This window comes from Protopterus annectens, chromosome 9.part0, assembly GCF_019279795.1.
Source record: "Protopterus annectens isolate FY-2018-M chromosome 9.part0, PAN1.0, whole genome shotgun sequence".
NCBI lineage: Eukaryota > Metazoa > Chordata > Ceratodontiformes > Protopteridae > Protopterus > Protopterus annectens.
The window spans coordinates 440,490,917-440,513,204 of NC_056743.1; the positions used below are offsets into that span (position 1 = coordinate 440,490,917).

The 22,288-nt window shown below is 44.6% G+C and overlaps 1 protein-coding gene across 3 annotated transcripts in view; it reads left to right on the forward strand.

The window, feature by feature from the left end:
* Positions 1-22,288, forward strand: part of VDAC3 (voltage dependent anion channel 3) — a 1,015,607-nt gene that overhangs the window by 864,508 nt on the left and 128,811 nt on the right. The gene's annotated exons all lie outside the window — the stretch shown is intronic.

Here is a 22,288-nt window from a genome sequence, read left to right on the forward strand (position 1 = left end):
CCCCCATACACACCCTGCTATTTTTTTATAATAGCTTTGATATTGGGAAAAAGTCATATTCTCCTATCTCGAATATTGGACTATCTTGCCTACTTTTTAATAGCATCCATTGTCCACCAAATTTTGTTAGTTAGCAGTGGTGTTGACATTAACAATCACTCCTATGTGTGTGTGTATGTATATATATATATGTATATATATATATATATATATGTATACACATACACACACACACACACACACACACACATATATATATATATATATATATATATATATATATATATATATATCTGTGTGTGTGTGCATATGTATATATGAATGTATATCCATATATTAAAAATTTTCTGTATCGGAATCGAACACAACTTGTCAGTCAGCAGCCTTGTAAAAAAAATTTTTTTGCAGGGGAAGCCCCTCAGAATCCCCCACACCCCCTGCTAATTATATATACCAGTTATGAGATTGCACTATAGTGTGGGATAAAGGGCAAATTCCCTGATCCAGACTGTACTGCTATCTTGCCCAGAAAAAAGCTGATACATTCAATCAGCTGATTTTTGATCAGCTGTACTTGCTTTTGGAAATGTCAACCAATTGTCTGTAACTTATGTATATGTGTACGTATATGTGTACATACAGGTATGTGTATATGTATATCTATATGTATACGTATACATATAGGTGTGTGTGTGTGTGTGTGTGTGTGTGTGTGTGTGTGTGTGTGTGTACATGGATGGCCATGTGCAATATGTGCAACAAAAGTTGGTTGCAATGGAGAACAAGGTTCAAAGAAAGAAAATCTGAGAGTGATTGGAGTTTAGGAAGAAGAAAAGAAATTGAATTTAATGAATTTTGTGAAAACTAAGATGGTCCAGTGGGCTAGTTTTACTGAATTATCAGTGAGGATTGTGAAGGTATCTAGATTGCCATGGTCCTTACCAGAAGATTAACATGGTAAACCTAGACTGGTTTAGTTTCAGTCTGTGTCTGCATAATGAGAGGGAATGGGTACTGTGGTTGCTGTGGCAACCAGGAAAAAGACTAATGGCAACCACCCAAATGGTGCATGGGGATCTTGGCAACAACCCAAATGGTGTATGGGGATCCTGGATGTTTGTACTGAAGTTTTGACGGAAGCAACAGTTTACTGGTGTTACTAAGAAGGACAAGAAATTAAAAACAGTTTATTTTTACAACCATGTTAGAAGTTTATTTGCCAGAAGGTGTTATGATATTTACATGTGCATTCAGTTATGTTGTGCAATGGTTAAACTGAAAGAATTGCACCAACAATCTTCTTGAGAGATAATAGAGAGGAGACTTGTAAATCCATGTGACCCTTCCTGTATTAGACTGTTAAAAATGTTCTTTTTGGCAGACTTTTCAGTTAACTGTCGTGTCTTTCTTCTGTTGTGTGGTTTTACACTGTGTCAAGGCTCAAAACAGTAAAATCTCTGCATGTTCTTTTTCTTATGCTTCCTGTTAGGGACTGCCTACTACACTGACAATGAAACATTTGTTTTATAAGCATCATAAAAGACTACAGTTGATGCAGAATCCATGCCTTACTTAGACATTACACACTGGATATGGCTTCCTAAGATAAGGGCAGATTTTTGCAGGCCTATGGTAAAGTGTGTGATTTCCTCATTGGCATAAACTTTACTAAGATGTTAGATTTAACTGTTTTTTAAATAATTAGAATGAGATATTGAATTTTAGGGCAAATATTATGCATTTATTAATTTATTTATTGTTCAAATTAACCTACAATACAGCCACATTAGTCTGCATAAACCTGTGTGTGTGTTTTTTTTTTCTCTTCAGTTAATGTGAGACTTTTTTTTTTTTTTTGGTCCTCACCTGCGGCCCTTGCAACTGAAAAGGTTGGACACCCCTGCATTAGACGTTGCCCCTCAAAACATTGGTCCTTTCCTGCCCCCTCAAGGACTCTTCAGACATCAGACATGACCTAGGGGTAACAGACCCCCCCAGACAGCAGTCTCAGGGTATGCAGAGATCTAAGCAATGGAGTGCCTCCACTTCTAAACCAGGGAATGCTAAGTCACCCCTTGATGGAAAGAATTCCCAATGACTCCTCAACTCCTCCTCTCAACTCTGCTCATCTGGCTGTGCCACTAGGAGGAAAACTTGCCTTCCATGCAGAAAACTCTGCCTCCATCACCAACGACCAATGGGTCCTCAATATAGTGTCCCAGGGGTACAAATTTTATTTCCACACATTGCCAACCCCCAAGGGATTACCAGGTCTTCCTCCAAATCAGTGGGCAGAGGCACAAAACCAAGTTCATTCCTTACTCTCCATGAGAGCAATTCAGCCTGTCCCTGCAGATCAGATAGGCCAAGGATTCTATTCCAGGCTTTTTCTAGTACCCAAAAAAGAGAGCACATGGCACCCAATGTTGAATCTAACCATTCTAAACACCTTCCTGGTGGTACCAAAATTCAAAATGCTCACTCTGTAGCAGCTTCTCCCTGTGCTGTCCAAAGTTGCCTGGTTAGCCATTTTAGATCTCAGAAGCCTATCTAGATCCCAGTCAGAGATTCTTGCAGGAAATGTCTGTTTCAGGGTAGGATCTATGCTTTATCAGTTCTCTCTGCACTTCCCTTTGGCTTATCCGCTGTTCCCGGAGTTTTCGCAAAATGCCTGGCTCCAGCCATTGCTTATTGCAGACAAAGAAATATTCAAATTTACCCTTACTTGGATGACTGCCTGATTCAGGTAGACAGTCAGGAAAAGCTGTTACAGCACCTGACATTTGTAAAGGACCAACTAACTTCACTGGGGTACACTATCAACGAGAAGAAATCCAAACTTGTCCCCAGTCAAAAAATTGTATTCCTGGGAGCAAGCCTGGACACGGCATCCCAGGATGGCTTTTCTAACTCCAGAAAAACAAGCCTGACAGGCTACTTCTCTCAACTGGCCACCAGAACCCAGTTATCTGCAAGGAAAATCCTGCATGCTGTAGGGTTCATGGCCTCTTGCGTTCTATTAATTCCGTATGCCAGACTGCATATGCGGAAACTTCAGTGGTACTTAAAAAGCCTTTGGTGTCAACATTCGCAGGACCTGGAAACTATTATACCTATGATGATACCCTGTCTAAGGAAAGATTTTTCTTTGGTGGGCAGCAGCATACAACCACAACAAGGGACTTTACTTTTCACAACCCCACGCAGCCCAGACCATAACCACAGATGCATCAAACTATGCCTGGGGTGCTCACCTGGACAGCAGCTGCATTCAGGGCCATTGGAGCCCAAACCAAATTTATCTGCACAGCAACCAAAAAGAGCTGCTAGCTGTTTAGCACGCCCCAACAGCTTTCAGTCCCCTACTCTTTCCGGGGCCTCTACTTATCAAAACAGACAACACCACAGTGATGTGGTACATCAACAAGCAGGGAGGAACCCACTCCTACCCCCTCTGCAGGCTAGCCATGACCCTTTGGAACATGGCCTCAGCCATGCATATTCATCTGCAAGCTCAATTCCTGCAAGGCAACCAAATCGCTCTGGCAGACAACTTAAGCAGAAATCTCCTAGACCCACATGAGTGGCAATTAAACCACAACACCTTCAACCTTGTGACCCAAAAATGGGGTTCCCCCCGAAGGGAGACTTATTTGCTTCCCCCTACAACCGTCAGATCAACAAGTTCTGGACCAGGGAACCTTGCAGCAAGACCTGGAAAGTGGCTGCCCTATCCTTACAGTGGGCAAACCTCTCAGTCTAGGCCTTTCCCCCTCTACCTCTTCTGACCAGAGTATTACTCAAAATAAGAGAGGCAAGACCAAGGGCAATCCTGATTGCCCCGGACTGGCCACGCCATCACTGGTACCCACTACTGTGCAGTCTGTCCCCGTTGCCTCCATGGCACCTACCCCAGATTCCAACTCTCCTGACTTAGCAGGTGGGAGAGTTCTTGCATCCACAGTTGCAGACACTGAACCTAGCAGCTTGGATTATTCCTTGACTTCTCTTCCAGTGGCTACCCTAAGCAAACAAGTCCTGGATGTCATACGTGAAACCAGACTTCCCAGTACTAGAAAATCCATTGCTGACAAGTGGAAAAGGTATTGTTCCTGGATCCAGACTAAAGGAGCTGACCCAGCACAGCCCTCCTTACCTCTCATCCTGGATTACCTAGCAGAACTACTCCACAAGGGCCTATCCTTCTCTTCCATTAAAATCCATGCCTCTGCCATCTCTGCACATTACAGCACTGAGCCACCTCTCTTCTCTCACCCTCTCATCAAACAATTCCTGAGAGGGGCTAACAACTTAAGGCCACCAAGGAGAGCCCCTACTCCTGCTTGGGACCTTAACTTTGTGTTGGAAAAGTTCATGCCCCCCCTTGAGCCTGCAGCCTCAGCAGAGTTAAAATTCCCCTCTTGGAAAACAGTCTTGCTTCTGACCATCACTTCAGCTTGAAGGGTGTCTGAGTTACAAGCACTTATGGCTATGGAACCTTTCATCATTTTTCATGCAGGCAGGGTCTTCCTCAGGACTAACCCAGCTTATATGCCTAAGGTAGTGTCCAGTGTGGCTCTTAACCAATCCATTCATTTGCCCACCTTTTTCCCTAAATCTCAAAATAAGAGGGAAAGGATCCTGCACTCTTTAGATGTGCACAGACAGCTCAGATTCTACATGAATAGGACTAAACTCTTTAGGAAATCTGACCAGTTACTAGTCGGCATTGCACCAGGGGCAGAGGGCAAAGCCATATCAAAACCATCTCCTAATGGATGGCACACTGCATCCGTTTCTGTTACAAACACCATGGAAACCATCCCCACTGGGGGTCAGAACACATTCAACTAGGGCAACTTCAGCCTCTGCAGCCTTCCTCAGAGGGGTCCCTACAAAGGACATCCTGGAAGCTGCAACTTGGAGTTCTGTTGATACCTTCACCAAGCATTACCACCTGTCTATTTTTCTAAATGCAGGGCAGGCTTTGCAACCTCAGTCCTGAAGGGCATTCTAGCCAGCCCCAACTCTTCTTGACTGCCTCCACCCGGTCCTTAGCTGTGGGAATCAACCCAAGTGTGATGACTGCAACAGTGAAACACGAAGAACATAGTACAGTTGTGTACACTTACCATAAATGTAGATGTTCGAGTGTATTCACTGCTGCAGTCCTGGTTTCACACCCTCCAGCCCCCTTTTCTCTCTCTCTCTCTCCTTCACCCTTACAGGGCTATTGGTATTTACTGTCTACTGGTGGGTGTTACTCCACCATAACTTAGCTCCCTTTTGGGGGCCCCTGACATTTGGGGCAAGAAAAACTGATGTAATGGTGTCGGCTGCCTGTTTTTATACCACTGACCTGACATCAGTCCTGGAGCGACAGCAGCTGGCACAGAAATCCTAAGCCTCTGGTATTCGGGCCGACTGAGGGCTATTCTTGGCAGGATAACCCAAGTGTGATGACTGCAACAGTGAGTACACTCGAGCATCTACATTTATGGTAAGTGTACGCAACTGTACTTTCTGAAGCTAGCTCTGGGCTAAGTGCTTTCTAAATTTTATTGTACATTTATCTTTCTATTTTTTATAGCTAATTTTACTGTTAGTTGTTTCCGTTAGTATATTCGTTGTACAGTTCCTTACCCTAATTTCTGTACTCTTCAGTAGTGTGCGTGTTCCCTCCCCTGTTATCACCAGTTTGTCAGCAGACGCATAATTTGTCTGCTTAAGTTAGAAGATGTCACCCTCCCTTTCTTCCCCCCTTTATCGTTTTTTTTTTGTTTTGTTTTTCCCTCCTATATTTTTCTTGCCACTGTTTCTCCCTTTCCTGGCATGCATGTGTGTGTGTGTGCGCGCGCGCGCCTCTGTATTTCTTTGTTTGATAGCTCAGTATGTCACAGAAACAGGAAGGGAAACTGCTTGGTTTCAAAAAATGTGGAAGGAAGATGCCTCAGTGATGTGCACAGTGTGTGTGTGTGTGTGTGTGTGTCTGTTGCTTGGGCAAGTTGTGCTCCATGTGCCATGGCTTCAGTCAGAGAGCGCTCATGGAGTGCAAAAACAAACTTAAAGGGACTATTAAAAACCTGTTTCTCTGAGGTGATCTCACTGGAGTCCTCTTCAAAATCTGAGAAGTCCAGAAAATGTGCATCTCCTGCTCCTCAATCCTCTTCAGAGCAAAGTCAAAAAACTCCTAGAGCATTTGCTAACAGAACCCTTGGAGCAGACAGTTGTTGCTGGATCCAAGACTGTTTTGGAGTTATTAAAACCCCTCTGCTCCATCTTTGGTGCCTACAGAGCTAAGATACCAGAGCTGTCACCCTCCTTGGAGCCAGTAACTTCACGACTCCCATCGCCCCTCTTGACAAAGTTTAGATCCCCAACATTGTCTACTCAGTCTACCAATAGTTTGTCCTGTGAAAATGTGGATAGGGTTGTGCAGAGGCTGCTAAAGACACTGGCCTTGGCCAGACTATTATTGGATCTGAACCCAAAGGAATCTGATTAGACACAGTCCTCCCCTTCGGTGCCTGTTCCTTCTCCTATCCGTCCCTTGGTTTCCGGAACACTTCGACGTCCCGCTTGTGTCTGTATTGGCTCTGGGACCTTCAGCTTCCTCAGATCTGATTCCTACTCTGTTTTTCCCTCCATTTGGAGCTGGAGACCTCTAGGAGCCAACCCTCTCCAGTCAGATCCTTGGAGCCAGTTCGGATCTCTCTGGATTTGACCCTGCCTCTGGGCACTTAGATGCAGGTGAGTTCAGCTCCTACCTCTGCTTTGGAGCTTCTGTCTCCTGCACCAGAGATACCTTCAGCTCCGACAGCAATTTTGTCGGATCCAGGGAGTTCTTTAGAGCAGGGGTGGACTGCATTAGAGGTTATGAGGAGAGTTTCGACACCATCCCAGTCTAAGACGTAGCCTTTATCGGATCTTCCCCCAGTTCTGGATAGGTGTCTTTATCCTCTCACATAACCCATCCACAGGATAGCAGAAACCCAGGCCTCAGGATATCCAGCATGGGACCCTCCCCCCGAAACCTTCCCAGACTACCCACTTAGGAGGTCCCTCAGAAGAGGACCTGGAAGATGAAGTGTCTTGACTCCCTAGAGGAGTCTTGTTACATCAGTACTGACCTCGATGATGCAGAAGGGTCCCCATGGTCACCTCCTGAAGATGTCTTCTTTGGATATATCCTCAAAATCTTAAAGCAGAGAGGTGACTGGCAGTCCACATCCCCTTCAGCTGAGGAGTCTGTTTACCTGAAGGCTTTTGGGTCTCACCCTTCGACCTCTTGGCTGAACCCTCCTTCCGATGAGCTTATGGGTTTAATCTCTTGGAAGGCTTAAGAGACACCAGATTTCATAGAGCCTACTCCTCGGAGGCCAAATACATACATTACTGCCCCAAAAAACAAGGCATTTTTAACTAAAGGTGTAGCAGTTGATGCCATGGTTGTGGCGGTGGCCACTAAAGAGGAGCTATCCGAGACCAGCTTGTGTATCCATCCTCCAAGTAAGGATTCTAGGACCATGGATAGGTATTGGAAGCGTGTCTTTTCATCAGTGATGTTTGCCTTTCGGTTTCTGAACTACCTTACCCATTTTACCAGATTACAGAGGAACCTGTTAAAGGAACATAAACTCCCTCCAAGGAGATGTAGCTGTTGCAGTGGCAGATAAGGTCAATGCTCAGCTCATAACCTTCAGTTCAGTTATAAACTCTTCCATGAGGCTCATATCTTATGCAGCAGATGGGACAAGTAGGGCTGCAGGTTCAGGTATTGCTCTTAGGAGACTGGCCTGAATTTGCCTTCGCGATTTCACGGAACCCTTCAAGGTTTCCTTTGTTAATGCCTCTTTTTTTTTTTTTTTTTTTTTTTTGGGCCTGAAGTAAAAAAAAAACAGGTGTGATCAGGAGGGCAAGACCTTGTCTGCTGTTGGAGTATGTTTTTCCACACCTACCAGACCCTTTCCCAAGGGTCAGAGAGGGGTAGTGGGAAGATGTGTCTCAGAAAAACCCAGATGTCTTTCTAGTACATGCAGGATGAAAGTTCCCCAGGGCAGGGGGGAGGCGGGGCAACAATGGAAGAGGTCACCCACTCGGCAGGGTAGGCCTGCAAAATCAGGGCTCCAGAGAATCTTTCTTTGATGGACCTTTTTAGCTCTCCTAAAGCCTATACCTAATGAAAGTTCTGTGCTATGACTAGAGTCCCACCAAACAGCACACGGCAAATATAAAATCCAGAAAGAAGAATGGCAGGACACTGCTGGAGTAAATCCTTCTTTATTAAGACACAAAAATCAACCAAAGATGAGCGCTTTCGGGTGTGATACCCTTCATCAGATAGAGAAGACAAACATTTCCATCAATTTAAATTGATAACCAACCAATCAGTAATCAGTATGCTACCCGCCTTTTTTGTAGGGTGGGCTTCAAAGGTACCATGTCATTTAACCCCGGGCTCCTATGAGCCATCAGCTCCAAGTGGTTTTAGTGATGTTATGTTGGATATTTTGTTCTGTAGAACGTTAGCTTTAAAGTGTGCTTTTTTGGTAAAAGCAATGTAATTGGAACTACTCTAAAACAACCAAGCAGTTATGGGCCACCCTTTTCCCCAGCTTTAAACCTGTTCATTAACAGCTGTGAAAATGATCTACAGGAATATTTTCAAAGAGGTGAATTACACAAATATCATAATTTAACTAGACTTCAGCAAGAAGCTTTACAGGATTTGAGCTCCAATGATGACTTGGTTATAAAAATGGCTAAAATATACATGCTAGAGATGAGAGCAGTGCTTTTAGTGTTGGAAACATTTCAAGACACTCTTCCTCTAGGAATGATAGCAATACAGTCAGACAATGTCTGTAGTCTGGTACATAAACAAACAAGGAGGAACTAGATCTTACCCTCTTTGTCAAGAAGTCCTAAGAGTCTGGCAGTAGGCAATGACCTCCATCCACTTTCTCTGGGAAGTCCAGCGTAATTGCAGACAAGTTGAGCAGAGCCATTTTATGGCCGCATGAGTGGTCCCTCAGTCAGAAAGTGGCAGAAGTAATCTTCCAGAAATGGGGCCAGCCTTTCTGCGATCTCTCTGCTTCACCCACCAGTGCCAAGTGCAGCAACTACTTTGCTCTGTTCCCTCCTGTGGGGAGTCACCTAGGGACACATTTGTTCACGATTGGCCCCTGGGACTTACTTTTTGGTTTTCCACTGATACCTCTAATCTCCAAGGTCTTACAGAAAGCAAGTTCATTGGAGACCACAATAATCCTAATTGCCCCTTATTGGCATTGCCAAATCTGGTTTCCCTTTCTTCGGCCTCATGTATGGGAGGGACCATGGATTCTGGTCCCAGCTATGTGGACCTGCTGATTCACCCATCAGGAATGGTTCATCCCAATCTAAACAGTCTCAAACTAACAGCTTTGGCTGTTCCAGTTCCCCTAATCGCTAGGTTTCCTCTCCTCTCCAGTTGAACATATTTTGTTATCTTCCCATAAAACATCTACACGAAAAATATACAAAAGTAAGTGGAAGAGATTTGTGGCATGGTCCAGCATTAATCATATAGACCCCTTTACTGCCCCCTTACATTTTATTCTAGAATTTTTGGCAAAGCTTTTCAATGAAGGAACCACTGCAGCTGCTGTTAGCGTTCAGCTGGCAGCAATTTCAAATTTTCATATAGGAGAAAATGGTTCTGGAATCATGTCAGACTTTGTAAAGTATTCCTCAGGGGGAACTACAATGACATGATCTCCGTACAAAAACCCATCTCCCCCTTAGGATTTGAATTTCGAGTTGTCAAAGATGATCTCCACTCCCTTTGAAATGTCTGCTATTTGCAAATTAAAGCACCTCTCATGGAAAACACTTCTCTTAGTAGGTATTACTTCAGCAAGGAGAGTTTTGGCGTTAAGCCCTGTCTGCCAAGCCTCCATACCTAATTTTTCTCAAGGATAGAGTTTCTTTACACAGTAAACCCTACTTGTTATACAAGGTTGTGTCGGAAAGTAACCTCAATCAATAGAGTTACCAGTTTTCTTCCTAAATTTTCAAAATAAAGGGGGAATATTCTTTGCATCTTCTGAACGTTCATAGACTGTTATGTTTTACTTGCACAGGACTTAGGAAATCAGAAAGTCAGATCAACTTTTTATTTCCTATTCTGATATTAAGAAAGGCCAACCAGTCTCTAAGGTTACCCTTATCCAAATGGCTTTCACAATGTATATCTTTCATATACAGTTATAACAACAAGACTATTTCTAACCCTGTCAAAACTCACGCTAACATGTCAGTAACCACTTCTGCAGCCTTTCAAGCTAGATTACCTTTGCATAATATCTGTGCTGGAGCGACATGGGTAAAATCACATACCTTTATTACTCATTACAAATTGGATTTTGCCTCTGGGAGTTGAACATCCTTTGGTTCTGTGGTTCTGAGGAATATTCTCCCATGAGCCATCCAAGAAATCAGGTAGCTAGGGGCATAGTCCCACCAGTGAGTATAAAGGTGAGATTGACTTCACATAAAGAAGTTATATATTTACCACAACTTTCTGTGTGTGTTGTCAGTCTCGACCTTCATTCTCACAACCCACCATACCCCCTGCCTATACTCCTGGGAGACTGAGTAGTTCTGATTGGATTTTTATAGGACTCTGTAGCCTCAGAAATGTGGGGTTTGATTTTTATTTACATACATTTGAGATGTGTGTGTATATGTATGTTTGTAATATATATCCGTCGGATTTGAGTTGTGTTACAATCCTTGACCCAATCCCCCTTTGAACCATCAGCCAAGTGTGAACCAACATTCTTGACCTGGAAAATTACCTATGGGAAGTTGTTCTATCTCGCCATTCATTCTTACAGATGGGGGTTCGGAGCAGATCCTCGGCTCCAAGTTGGCCTACTACAAAGCTTGAGGTCTTCAGACAGCTCAAGGCCAAGTCCCTATCCCATGATGCACCTAGAGTTACCTCAGATCTAGTTTGCCGCTGCAATAGATCGGAGGTTCCTTGCATAGCTTGGGCCAGTACAAAACTTTTTTCTACAAATTTATATAAACCTTTTAATATTTTTCTATTTTAGACTTAGCTTAGCTCTTATAGCTTATTGTGTGGATTCCCTTTCCTCTTGGTGTGCCTTTTTTCTTGACTAGATACTAGCTCTCTTGGACTTGTTTTATTTTAGACCTTTTTAAATCTTTACTGTGGTTTAAATAGTTGTGTGCCTTTGGATAGTGACGTTTTCTATCACAGCCTTTGAATATATTTAGATATTTAGATGTACAGATATTAGAGTGATTAGATAAGTAGTTATAGTGTATGTGTGTGCTTAATAGTATTTTTAGCCCATAGTTTTAAAGGGCTAATTTGATAGCGTTTTGTTCATTACAATACCCTCTCTTGAGATTGTGTTCCAGTATGGATGACCAGGATAAGGATAAACACCCTAAATTAGAGTTTAGGAAAAGTCCAAAATATGGACAGGAAATGTCTCACTGGTAGCCATGTAAATTGTATATACTGTTTGGGAGCATTGCACCTTCAGGAAGCTGCTCCATTTGTCATGTCTTCTATAGTTCTTCAGGAGAGAAAGAGAAAGTTAATTGACAGAGGATTAGTCAAACCATCTTTTCAAGGAGCTTTGAGTGACCAGGGCAGGTCTAGCAAATCTTCAAAGTCTTTTAAGGCTTGTACTTCTTCTGAAGTTAAAAAAATTTAAAAAAAAAATGTTGACGTCCGCTCCACAGCCCTTGGAGCCGGTCCCCAGTCCTGGAACCGGTATCCAAAGTGCCTAAATCTCCACTCCTGCAGTCTGTAGCTCCTATCCACACATCTCGGTCTTCGATAAGCCTTTCCGATTTGGATGTGGATCATGTGGTGCAAAAGCTTTTACAGGCACCGGCCTTTGCTAAATTTTTATCTGCTCCGACCCAAACGGCTTCAGGAACGAAGACCCATTTACCATCTACTATTTTTCCTCCTTTGAGCCATGTCAGTCCTTCGGAGCCGGAGGAGTCCCACTTGATGATCATTGAGCCTTCAGAGCCGACGTCTGCTTCAGTGTCCTTGGCTCCGTTTACTCTGACGTCCTTGGCGCCGATCGAGGAATCTACAAGCCAACACTGTCTGGGTGGGTCCAGGGAGGATAGTTGGACTGACTTGTTGGTTCTAACTTTACCTCTCAGGGCTTCGGCTCGGATGAGATGTTCATCTCACATTGCTGCAGTCATAACCTGTGGGTAGTCCGCTGTCCCCGGTCGGCCCGAATACCAAAGTATTAGGCTGGCGTCTGTCATGGGCGCTCAGATCTGACGTCCGTGCGTCATGGTATTAAAGCGCATGACCGACGTCATATCCTCAGTCTTTTTTGCCGCATGGTCCGAAGCAGAAGCAGCGTTTGCAAGTGCCATTCGGCGTTCTGAAATTTTCGTATTCTGAGTTTCAGACCGAAACCAAGTTGGGCTAAGTACCCCGTTGGGGAATATTTTTGTTTTTTCTTGCCTCAGTTAATTCCGGATGTCAGAAAAAGTGAATAATTGTATTTCTTGTGGGAAACAGATACCGCATAGGGATTACCACTCTCTCTGTATTCCTTGTTTGGGGCCAGAGCACGACTTAGTCGGGTGTCGCTTTTGTGCTAGGTTTAATAAGCGCACCATTAAACGTAGGTTAGATTGCGCTAGGCTTGTCTTCGGTAAGCGGTGTAATTACAATATGCCGTCGGATCCTCCGACTCCCGCTACCGCTAAGAAGCGCAAGGAAATATCGTTAAGGTCCAAGCAGGATGAGTCGTCCATTCCGGACGCCGGTTCTTTAGAAACTACGGTGGAATCTGTAGATCCAGCCGAGGTTTCAGCTGAGTCTCAGGGGGAGACGTTAATTTTGCAGGATGTGGCCTCTCAGGAGTCAGGTCAGGCTGAGGGGGCCTCTCAGGTTGCTGTACTCCCTTTGCCTAAGGTGGTTAGGCCTTCTCCTTCTGTCTCTAAGGTACCTTCTAAGGGCAGGCCTGGTTTGTCTTCCTCAGGTGTCAGTCCTAGTTCTGCAGGTTCTGTGCCTAAAAAACACATGCTTAAAATGGCAGAAGATTTAATTTCCTTAATCAGGGGTTCTATGCCCCCTCCAGATAAGAGGCCTAGGGTGGAGCCAGAGGTGGAAAGTTTGGAACAGGCTTCAGATTACTCAGAGTCTTCGGCTGAAGACACTCAGGATTTTCCTCCTTATTCTGATTCAGACGCAGAGGATTCCACTCCTTCTGCTTCTCCTCCAGAGGATTTTTCTTTTTCAGAAACCCTGCATTCTATGAGGGAGCATTTTAAATGGGAAGGTCAGGATTTCTGATTCAAAGAGGCTTAGGGAATTTTTGTTTTTACCACAACATCGGCCCTTAGCTATACCTTCTGTTTTGGATGTTGTTCAGGATGTTTTCTCGGAGGCTTCCCTTAATCCAGACTCTTTGCCTCCTGCGCCAGTTAAGCCAGATAGGTATTACAGAGTACCTGAGGCTCATAAATATCTGTATAAGAGCCCAAGGGCTGACCCAGAAACTATTAGCCAGGGACCCAAGGGTGTCAGGGCTTCTGTTGTAAAGAATCCAGTTCCTATGGATAAAGATTCTAGAGCTTTGGATAGGTGGGGTAAGAAAGTGTACACCTCTTCCACTCTAGCAATGAGGGCTTTGAATTGCCAGTTTCATATGTTGAAGTACCAGAATTTTCTCATTACTCAATTAAAATCTAAGGTAGATGCTTTGGCAGAGGGCATAGAGTGTAAGGAATTACAGGATTTGGTTAATGCCTCTGATCAGGTGGGTAAGCATTCTTTGCAGTGTGGTTTCGATGCTTTACAGGCTTCTTCCAGGGTGGCTGCCACTGGATCAGTTATTCGCAGGCACGCCTGGCTTAAGGATCAGAATTTGTCAGAGCATGTTAAAGCTAGAATTTTGGATGCTCCTTTACAGTCTGAAGTTTTGTTTGGTTCTCCTGTGGAGTCTGTCTTAAAGAAAATGGAAGACAAGGCTAAGTCTATGCAGACTGTTAAAGATTTTTTGCAGGTGCAGCCCCCTAAGTTTAGCAGGAATTGGCCTACTAAGGGATGGGCTTATCCTTCGTCTGATTCACAGTCTAGGGGCAGATCTAGGTGTGGTAGGGGCAGAGCTCAGGGTTCTTTCAGGCCTAGAACATGGAGTTCCCCTGCACAATCTACAGGTGAGGGCAGGGGCCAGTCCTTTCGTAAACAGGCCCAATGACCTGCATCTTCAGCTGCCAGATCCCGCCTGTCTGGCAGCTCCTTTGGGAGGAAAGTTGGCACTCTTCAAGCAAAACTGGCTTTTAGTCACCCAGGACAAATGGGTGTTGGACATTATAGGCCGAGGCTAAAAGTTTTATTTCCACACATTGCCCCCTTTCAAGGGCATGCCAGACGTTCCTCCTCAGCAAAGGGTAGAGGCTCACAAACAGATTTCTTTACTTCTTCAAATGGGGGAGCTATACAGCAGGTCCCTCTGTCAGAAGTGGGCCTAGGATTTTATTCTCGCCTGTTTCTTGTACCAAAGAAAGGAAACACTTGGAGGCCAATTTTGGATTTATCTATCCTCAACACATACCTGGACATTCCAAAATTCAAAATGTTGACGTTGCAACAACTTCTGCCTCTGTTGGGCAAAGATCACTGGATGGTAACTCTGGATCTCAAAGAGGCTTATCTTCATGTTCCTGTCAGGCCCAGTTGCAGGAGATTCCTGCGTTTTCGGGCTGGGACTTTACATTATCAATTCTCTGCATTGCCCTTTGGCTTATCTACTGCGCCCAGGGTGTTCACAAAGGTTCTGGCTCCGGTGATAGCCTTCTTAAGGTTAAGAGGAATACAAATTTATCCTTATTTGGACGATTGCCTGATTCTTGCTCAAGACAAAAACAAGCTTCTTCACCATCTACAGTATGTTATGGCAGTATTAAGGTGCCTAGGGTATTCTGTGAACGAAACAAAGTCCAGTCTAGTACCCTCTCAGGAAATGTGCTTTCTGGGTGTGAGACTGAATACAGCTTCCCAGATGGCTTTTTTGACCCTGGACAAGCAAAGGAATCTTACGCTTTACTTCCAACAATTGTCTCTACGGTCCAGGCTGACTGCAAGGACAGTCCTTCAAGCCTTGGGGTTCATGGCATCTTGTATTCTGGTGCTTCCCAATGCCAAACTGCATATGAGGAAGCTACAATGGTATCTCAAAAATGTGTGGACACAACACTGCCACGATCTGGACACTGTCATTCAAATAATACCTTGCATTCAAAAGGAATTTTTATGGTGGGCTCAGGAATGTCACCTAAACAAGGGACTCTCTGTGACCCGACCAGAGGCGAGTCAGATCTTAATGACAGATTCCTCGGACAAGGCTTGGGGAGCACACCTCAATGGAAAATGGGTTCAAGACACGTGGCCTGCTAGACTTCAACATTTACATATCAACTTGAAGGAGATGTTAGCAGTCCAATTTGCATTGATGGCTTTCAGGGATCTACTTCACCCGGGACAAGTGTTGATTCAAACAGACAACACAACTGTCATGTGGTACATCAACAAGCAAGGGGGAACCCATTCGTACCCTCTTTGCAGGCAAGCTATGATTTTTGTGGGAGACTGCTCTCAGTTTGCACCTCACTCTTCAAGCAAGGTTTCTGCCAGGAGCACAGAACTCCTTAGCAGATGTTTTGAGCAGACAGATGGTGGATCCCCACGAGTGGAAGTTGGATCCTCATGTATTTCGACAGTTGACAGTGATATGGGGGACTCCAGACATAGATCTGTTCGCTTCTCCACTAAATTTCCAGTTGCCAAAGTTTTGCACGAAGATGTTTCATCCAACAGCTTGGAAAGTGGATGCTCTATCATTCAGTTGGAGCAATCTTCACGTCTATGCCTTTCCTCCTCTGCCTCTCTTTCCCAAGGTGCTCTTGAAGGTCAGACAAGACAAGCCCTCCATGATTCTAATGGCTCCAGATTGGCCTCGACAGCACTGGTACCCTCTGCTGAGGAGTTTAGTACGGGAGCCTCCTTGGCCTTTGCCTTCAATTCCACACCTTTTGTCTCAGAGGGCAATCATTTCCTCAATGTCAGGATTCAGTCCCTGCATCTAACAGCATGGCATATTCTGTTCTAGAACCTGGAGGGTCGCAGCTTCCTCAACAAGTTTTGAATGTTATTTTGGAGGCCAGAAGGCCTAGTACAAGGAAAGTTTATGCTGATAAATGGAGGAGATTTTTTATTTGGAGCAAAGCAAAGAGCTTTGATGTTTCCAGGCCTGATTTGAGTGTTTCTCTTCAATATCTTACAGAATTATTAGACAAGGGTTTGTCCTTCTCCTCTGTAAAAGTTCATGCTGCAGCCATTTCTGCTCACTATGGCTGTGACCCACCTTTATTCTCTCATCCTTTGTTTAAGCAATTCCTTAGAGGGGCAAAGAACATAAGACCCCAGTAGAGCTCCTACTCCTTCCTGGGATCTCAATTTTGTGTTGGAAAAACTTACCTTACCTCCTTTTGAACCTGCAGCTACGTCTGAGTTAAAGTTTTTGTCTTGGAAGACTGCTTTTTTGTTGGCCATTACGTCTGCTAGAAGGGTATCTGAATTACAGGCTCTAATGGCAGTTGAACCCTTCCTGATTTTTCATAAGGATAGGGTATCTTTGCGTACTAACCCTACTTTTATGCCTAAAGTGGTTTCAAATGTGGCCTTGAACCAATCTATTCATTTGCCTACTTTTTATGCTGATCCCCAAAATAAAGGGGAGAAAATTTTGCACACTTTGGATATTCACAGGCAGTTGCGTTATTTGAGCAGGACTAAAAGGTTCAGACGGTCTCAACAGTTATTTGTCTCTTTTGCTTTGGGCTCTCAGGGGAAACCTGTTTCAAAACAAACTATTTCTAAGTGGATTGGCCATTGTATTGCCTTTTGTTATTCTCATCATGGTAAGGAGATTCCGGCTGGAATCAGACCTCATTCCACTAGGGCTACTGCCACTTCTACTGCTTTTTTAAGGGGTGTAGCTACTAAAGATATTTTGGAAGCAGCTACTTGGAGTTCAGTGTACACTTTTTCTAAACATTACCATCTCCCTCTTTATTCCAAATCTACGGCTGGATTTGCCACTGCAGTCTTACAGGGCATATTAGCAGCTCCCAATGCTTTATGATTTTGCCAACCTCCCGTTACCTTTGCTTTGGGATTCTACCCACAGGTTATGACTGCAGCAATGTGAGATGAAGAACATAGTGCAGTTTTGTACCTACCATAAATGTAGATGTTCGAAGATCCACATTGCTGCAGTCCAATTTACCCTCCCTCCTTCCCCTCTGTAGTTTGGAGTGGTTGTATGGTTTGGGTTATAGATGTTGTTTGTACATGGGTTTTGGAGGTTTTTCTATTTTAGGCTGTGGCCTTTCTTTTTAGGGCCTTCTGACATCTGGGGCAAGAAAAGACTGAGGATATGACGTCGGTCATGCGCTTTAATACCATGACGCACTGATGTCAGATCTGAGCGCCCATGACCGACGCCAGCCTAATACTTTGGTATTCGGGCCGACCGGGGACAGCGGACTACCCACAGGTTATGGCTGCAGCAATGTGGATCTTCGAACATCTACATTTATGGTAGGTACAAAACTGTACTTTCGGCTCCCACCTCTGGCTCGGAGCCCACTGTCCCGTCCTGGTGCCAGGGGTATAGACTGTTTCCTTAGATCCATCTGTCCCTTCCCATCGGAGCATAGGTGCCTCGAAGCCATAAGGAGAGTTATGTCTCCTAAGACATCTTCAACTTCAGGTCCGGCTACCTCCTCCCCAAAAGTGCCTGTGTCCGCTTCTGCTTCACAGATCCTTGCTAAGCGTGGAGACCCAGAGCCTCCGGAAGCCCCATTGGGTGGTCCCTGCTCTTCCGAGACCTCACCAGAAGTTCCCACTGATGAGGTTCCCAGGAAGTGAATCTGTAAGAGGAAGCATTTAGACTCCCCACAGGAGTCTCTCACATCCGATACCAACTTGGATGAATCAGAAGGGTCCCCACGGTCCCCCTCTGAGGATATCTCATTTGCTGAGATATTAGAAGTCTTTAGGCAGAGGGGTGACCGGCAGTCCACTAACCCTACTGAAGATGAGTCAGTTTTCCTGAAGGCTTTTGGGTCTCAGCCCTCTACCTCTTGGGTCTCTCTGCCCTTCGATGAGCATATGGAGCTGGTCTCACGAAGGATGTGGGGGTCTCTGGACACCATGGAGCCTATCCCCAGGAAGCCTAACAAATTTATTTCGCCCGCCCCCCCCAGGAAAAATCATTTTTTACCAAGGGAGGGCCAGTTAATGCCATGGTGGCGGCAGCCACCAAAAAGGAAATTTCGGAAACTTCTTTCTCTTTCCATCCCTTTAACAGATTCTAGGATCCTGGATAGACACGGGAAGCGCGTGTATAGTTCATTGACTTTTGCACTGCGTTCACTCAACTATCTCACCCATTTTACTAGACTGCAAAGAGATCTAAAAGAGCTCAGAGATGCTCTTCAAGGTACAGTAGCTGCAGGAGCTTCAGATAAAGTTGCCTCCCAGCTTGCTACCCTCAATTCCATAGTAAACTCGTCCATGCTCCTCATTTCATATGCAGCTGATGGAGTGAGCAGCACAGCGAGTACAGGAATTGCTCTTAGGAGACACTCCTGGATGCGCTTGTGTTCCTTTGCGGAGCCCTTTGTCATCCTTTGTCAAAACCCCTTTTGATGGCTCATCCCTTTTCGGGCCCAAAGTTAAGGAAACTTTGACCAGGTGTGAACAGTAAGGAAAAACTCTGCCGTCATTGTTCCACCCCTACCAGACCCTACCCCAAGGATCAAAGGGGAGGAAAGATGTGGTTCCGTAAAGCCCAAGGAGCCTTTCAGGACACACGTGGTGAACACCCCTCTAGGGGCATAGGAGTGGGCAGTAATGGAAGATGCCTCCCTCGTGGCACAGGGGGTCCACAAAGCCAGGGTGACAGAGATAAGTTCTTTGGGAAGCCCTATCAGCGCTCCTGAAAGGAGGACTGACTGTCCTACTCTGGAGGCAGTCAGGGGTCGCTTATCTTTGTATCCAGATGCCTGGCTCAAAATAACAAATGACAACGGAGTACAAAGTATAATTTCCAGGGGATATTTCATTCCTTTTGCCACACCCCCTCCATTGACAAGAAAAGTCCCAGACGTTCCACCCAGTTACAGGGAACAAGCAACAATAGAGGTCCAAATGTTGCTAAGAAAGAGCCATTCAACCAGTCCCAGCAAACTATATAGGATCCAGAACTTGCTCAAGAGTCTTTAGTTCCAAAAACGATAGGGACTTGGAGACCTGTTTTGGACCTCAGCAGACTAAACAGATCTGTCAAGAAAGAGAAGATGTTCTTCGTGTTTCACTGTTGCAGTCATTACATTTGGGTAATCTGCTGGCAGGTTTCCTTCAGTCAGCCTGATTAACAAAGTCTTGGGTCCTGCATCGGTTGCTGCCCCTTCTTCCATGACGTCAGGTCATCAGGGGTATAAAACATGCAGACGACGCCGTTACATCAGTCTTTCTTCCTGCGTAGTGCCCGAAGCAGAAGCAGTTCGCAAGTGCCGGTCGGCTGACTCCTGAAATTTTCGTTTTCGAGTTTCAGAATTGAAGTCTTCAACTAAAAGCTACGTATCCCGTTGGGGAAACTTTTTCTTGCTCCTTACCGATGTCAGTAAAAGTTGTTAATTGCATTACTTGTGGGAAGCAAATACCTCATAAGGATTTTCATTTGTACTGTATTCCTTGCCTACGCCTTGACCACAACGTGCCTTGCTGTCGGTTTTGTGCTAAATTTAATCAACGCACGATTAAACGTCTGTATATTTTTGCTTCTAAATATTTTGGCTCAAGATTTAATTATCCAGAAATGTCGTCTGTTTGCAATCCTACTACCGGAATACCTAAAAAAACGCAAAGAAAAAGACAGAGACAGACCGTCAAGGTCCAAAACTGACGACTCTTCTAAGCCAGTCGTCAGTTCGCCGGTACTCAGTGAGGCACTTTCGCAGTCCCTGATACCCGCTACTTCTGATTCGCAGGCCTCTACTGAGACCCATTCAGAGTCCAGTATGCCACGAGATGCTTCAGTTATGGAACCTGCAGATGTCTCTACCTTAGATGGGTCCGGAGCCACTTTGCAGGCACCGGCTTCTGAGGGTGTTTTCAGGCCTACAGTTTTGCATAATAGACCGACGCCATCTTCAAAACGAAGGCCAAAATCTAACTTTGTCTAAAAAACGACGCCTGGGCCACATGTGCAGGCCCCTATGCCTAAAAAACAAATGATCAAAATGGCTGAAGATTTAATTACTCTGGTCAGGGGTAGCCAACCCCCTCCTAAGAGGTCAAGGCAAGACATTGATTATGACTCTTCTGAGCAGGACTCTATTTCTTCTGACTCTTCTTATGAATAGGATTTGTCTAGTCCTACTTATGAGGACTCTGATGCAGAGGATTCCATTCCTTCTGCTTCTCCCCCTGAGGATTTTTCTTTTTGGGAAACTTTACATGCCTTAAGGGAACATTTCCACTGGGAAAGTCAGGATTTCTCTGAATCTAAACAGAGACTTTGGGATTTTCCTCTGCTTCCTCAGCATAGGCCTTTGGCTATACCTCCTGTTCTAGACATTGTTGTTTGTTTTTTCAGAATCTAGTATGATTCCTGATTCTCTGCCTCTGGCTCCTTGTAAGCCAGACAGATACTACAGGGTTCCTGACTCCCACAAATTCCTTTTCAAAAACCCTATTGCTGATCCTGAGACCATTTCTCAGGGTCCCAAGGGCATTAAAGCCTCTACTGCCAAAAATCCTACCCCTTCTGATAGAGATTCCAGAGCGCTGGATAGATGGGGTAAGAAGGTTTACACTTCTGCAACCTTAGCAATTAGGGCTTTAAACTGTCAATTTCATATGCTTAAATATCAACAGCATATTATGGGGCTACTTAAACAGAAAATTATGTTAATTTCTGACTGTGTGGAAAATAAAGAATTGCAGGATTTACTGCATTCAGCTGAACAAGTTGGAAAGCATACTTTGCAGTGTGGTTTTGATTCCTTGGAGGTGTTTTGCAGGGCTGCTGTAACTGGATCTGTGCTAAGAAGGCATGCTTGGCTCAAAGAGCAGTCTCTGCCTGACCATGTTAAAGCAAAATTGTTGGATGCTCCTTTGCATCAGGACCGTCTCTTTGGTAATAAGGCTGAAGAAGTGTTAAAAAAGGAAGATAAAGCTAAATCTATGCAAACTGTGAAAGATTTCTTACAAGTGCAACCTCCCAGATTTAGTAGGCACTGGCCTACTAAGAACCATTCCTTTCCAGTCCCCTTTCCAGTCCCCTCAAGAGCCGCTCACGTCAAATCTAGACATTCCAAAGGCTCCAGGTTTCAGTTAGAACAGAACAGTGGGGTGGCTCCACCTCCAAATCTGGAAGCAACAAGGCACCTCCCTATGGTAAACAGTCTCAATGACTTCCCTCTACAATCACAAAGCACTTACCTCTTAGCTGCCCCTTTGGGGGGAAAATTAGCACTTCATGCATGAACCTGGCAACTTATTACCCAGGACAAATGGGTTTTAACTATAGTATCCCAGGGATGCGGATTTCACTTCCACACATTGCCAGTTCCAAACAGATGGCCAGATCTGCCCCAAATCAATGGCAGAGGCCCAGAAACACGTTCTGTCCTTCATGAACATGGGGGCTATTCCTCCAGTACCAGAAGTGGAAAAGGGGCAAGGTTTTTATTCCAGACTTTTCCTAGTACCCAGAAAAGACAAATCATGGCATCCAATTCTGGACTTATCCACTAAACGCATTTCTGGACATTCCAAAATTCAAGATGCTGACTCAACAGTTACTACCTATACTAGGCAAAGATGCCTGGTTGGTAACTCTAGACTTAAGAGGCTTACCTGCATATCCCAATCAGGGAATCTTGCAGAAGATATCTCCATTTCAAAGCAGGCTACTTGTATTACCAGTTCTCTGCACTGCCCTTTGGCTTATCTACTCCGCCTAGGGTCTTCACAAAGTGCCTGGCACCAGTAATTGCCTTTTGCAGGCAAAGAAATATTCAAATATATCCATACCTGGATGATTGTCTAATTCAGGCAGAAAACAAGGACGTTCTTCTAAAGCATCTGGCGTTTGCAGAAAGGGTTCTAACTTGTCTAGGGTACACCATAAACAAAAAAAAATCACAACTA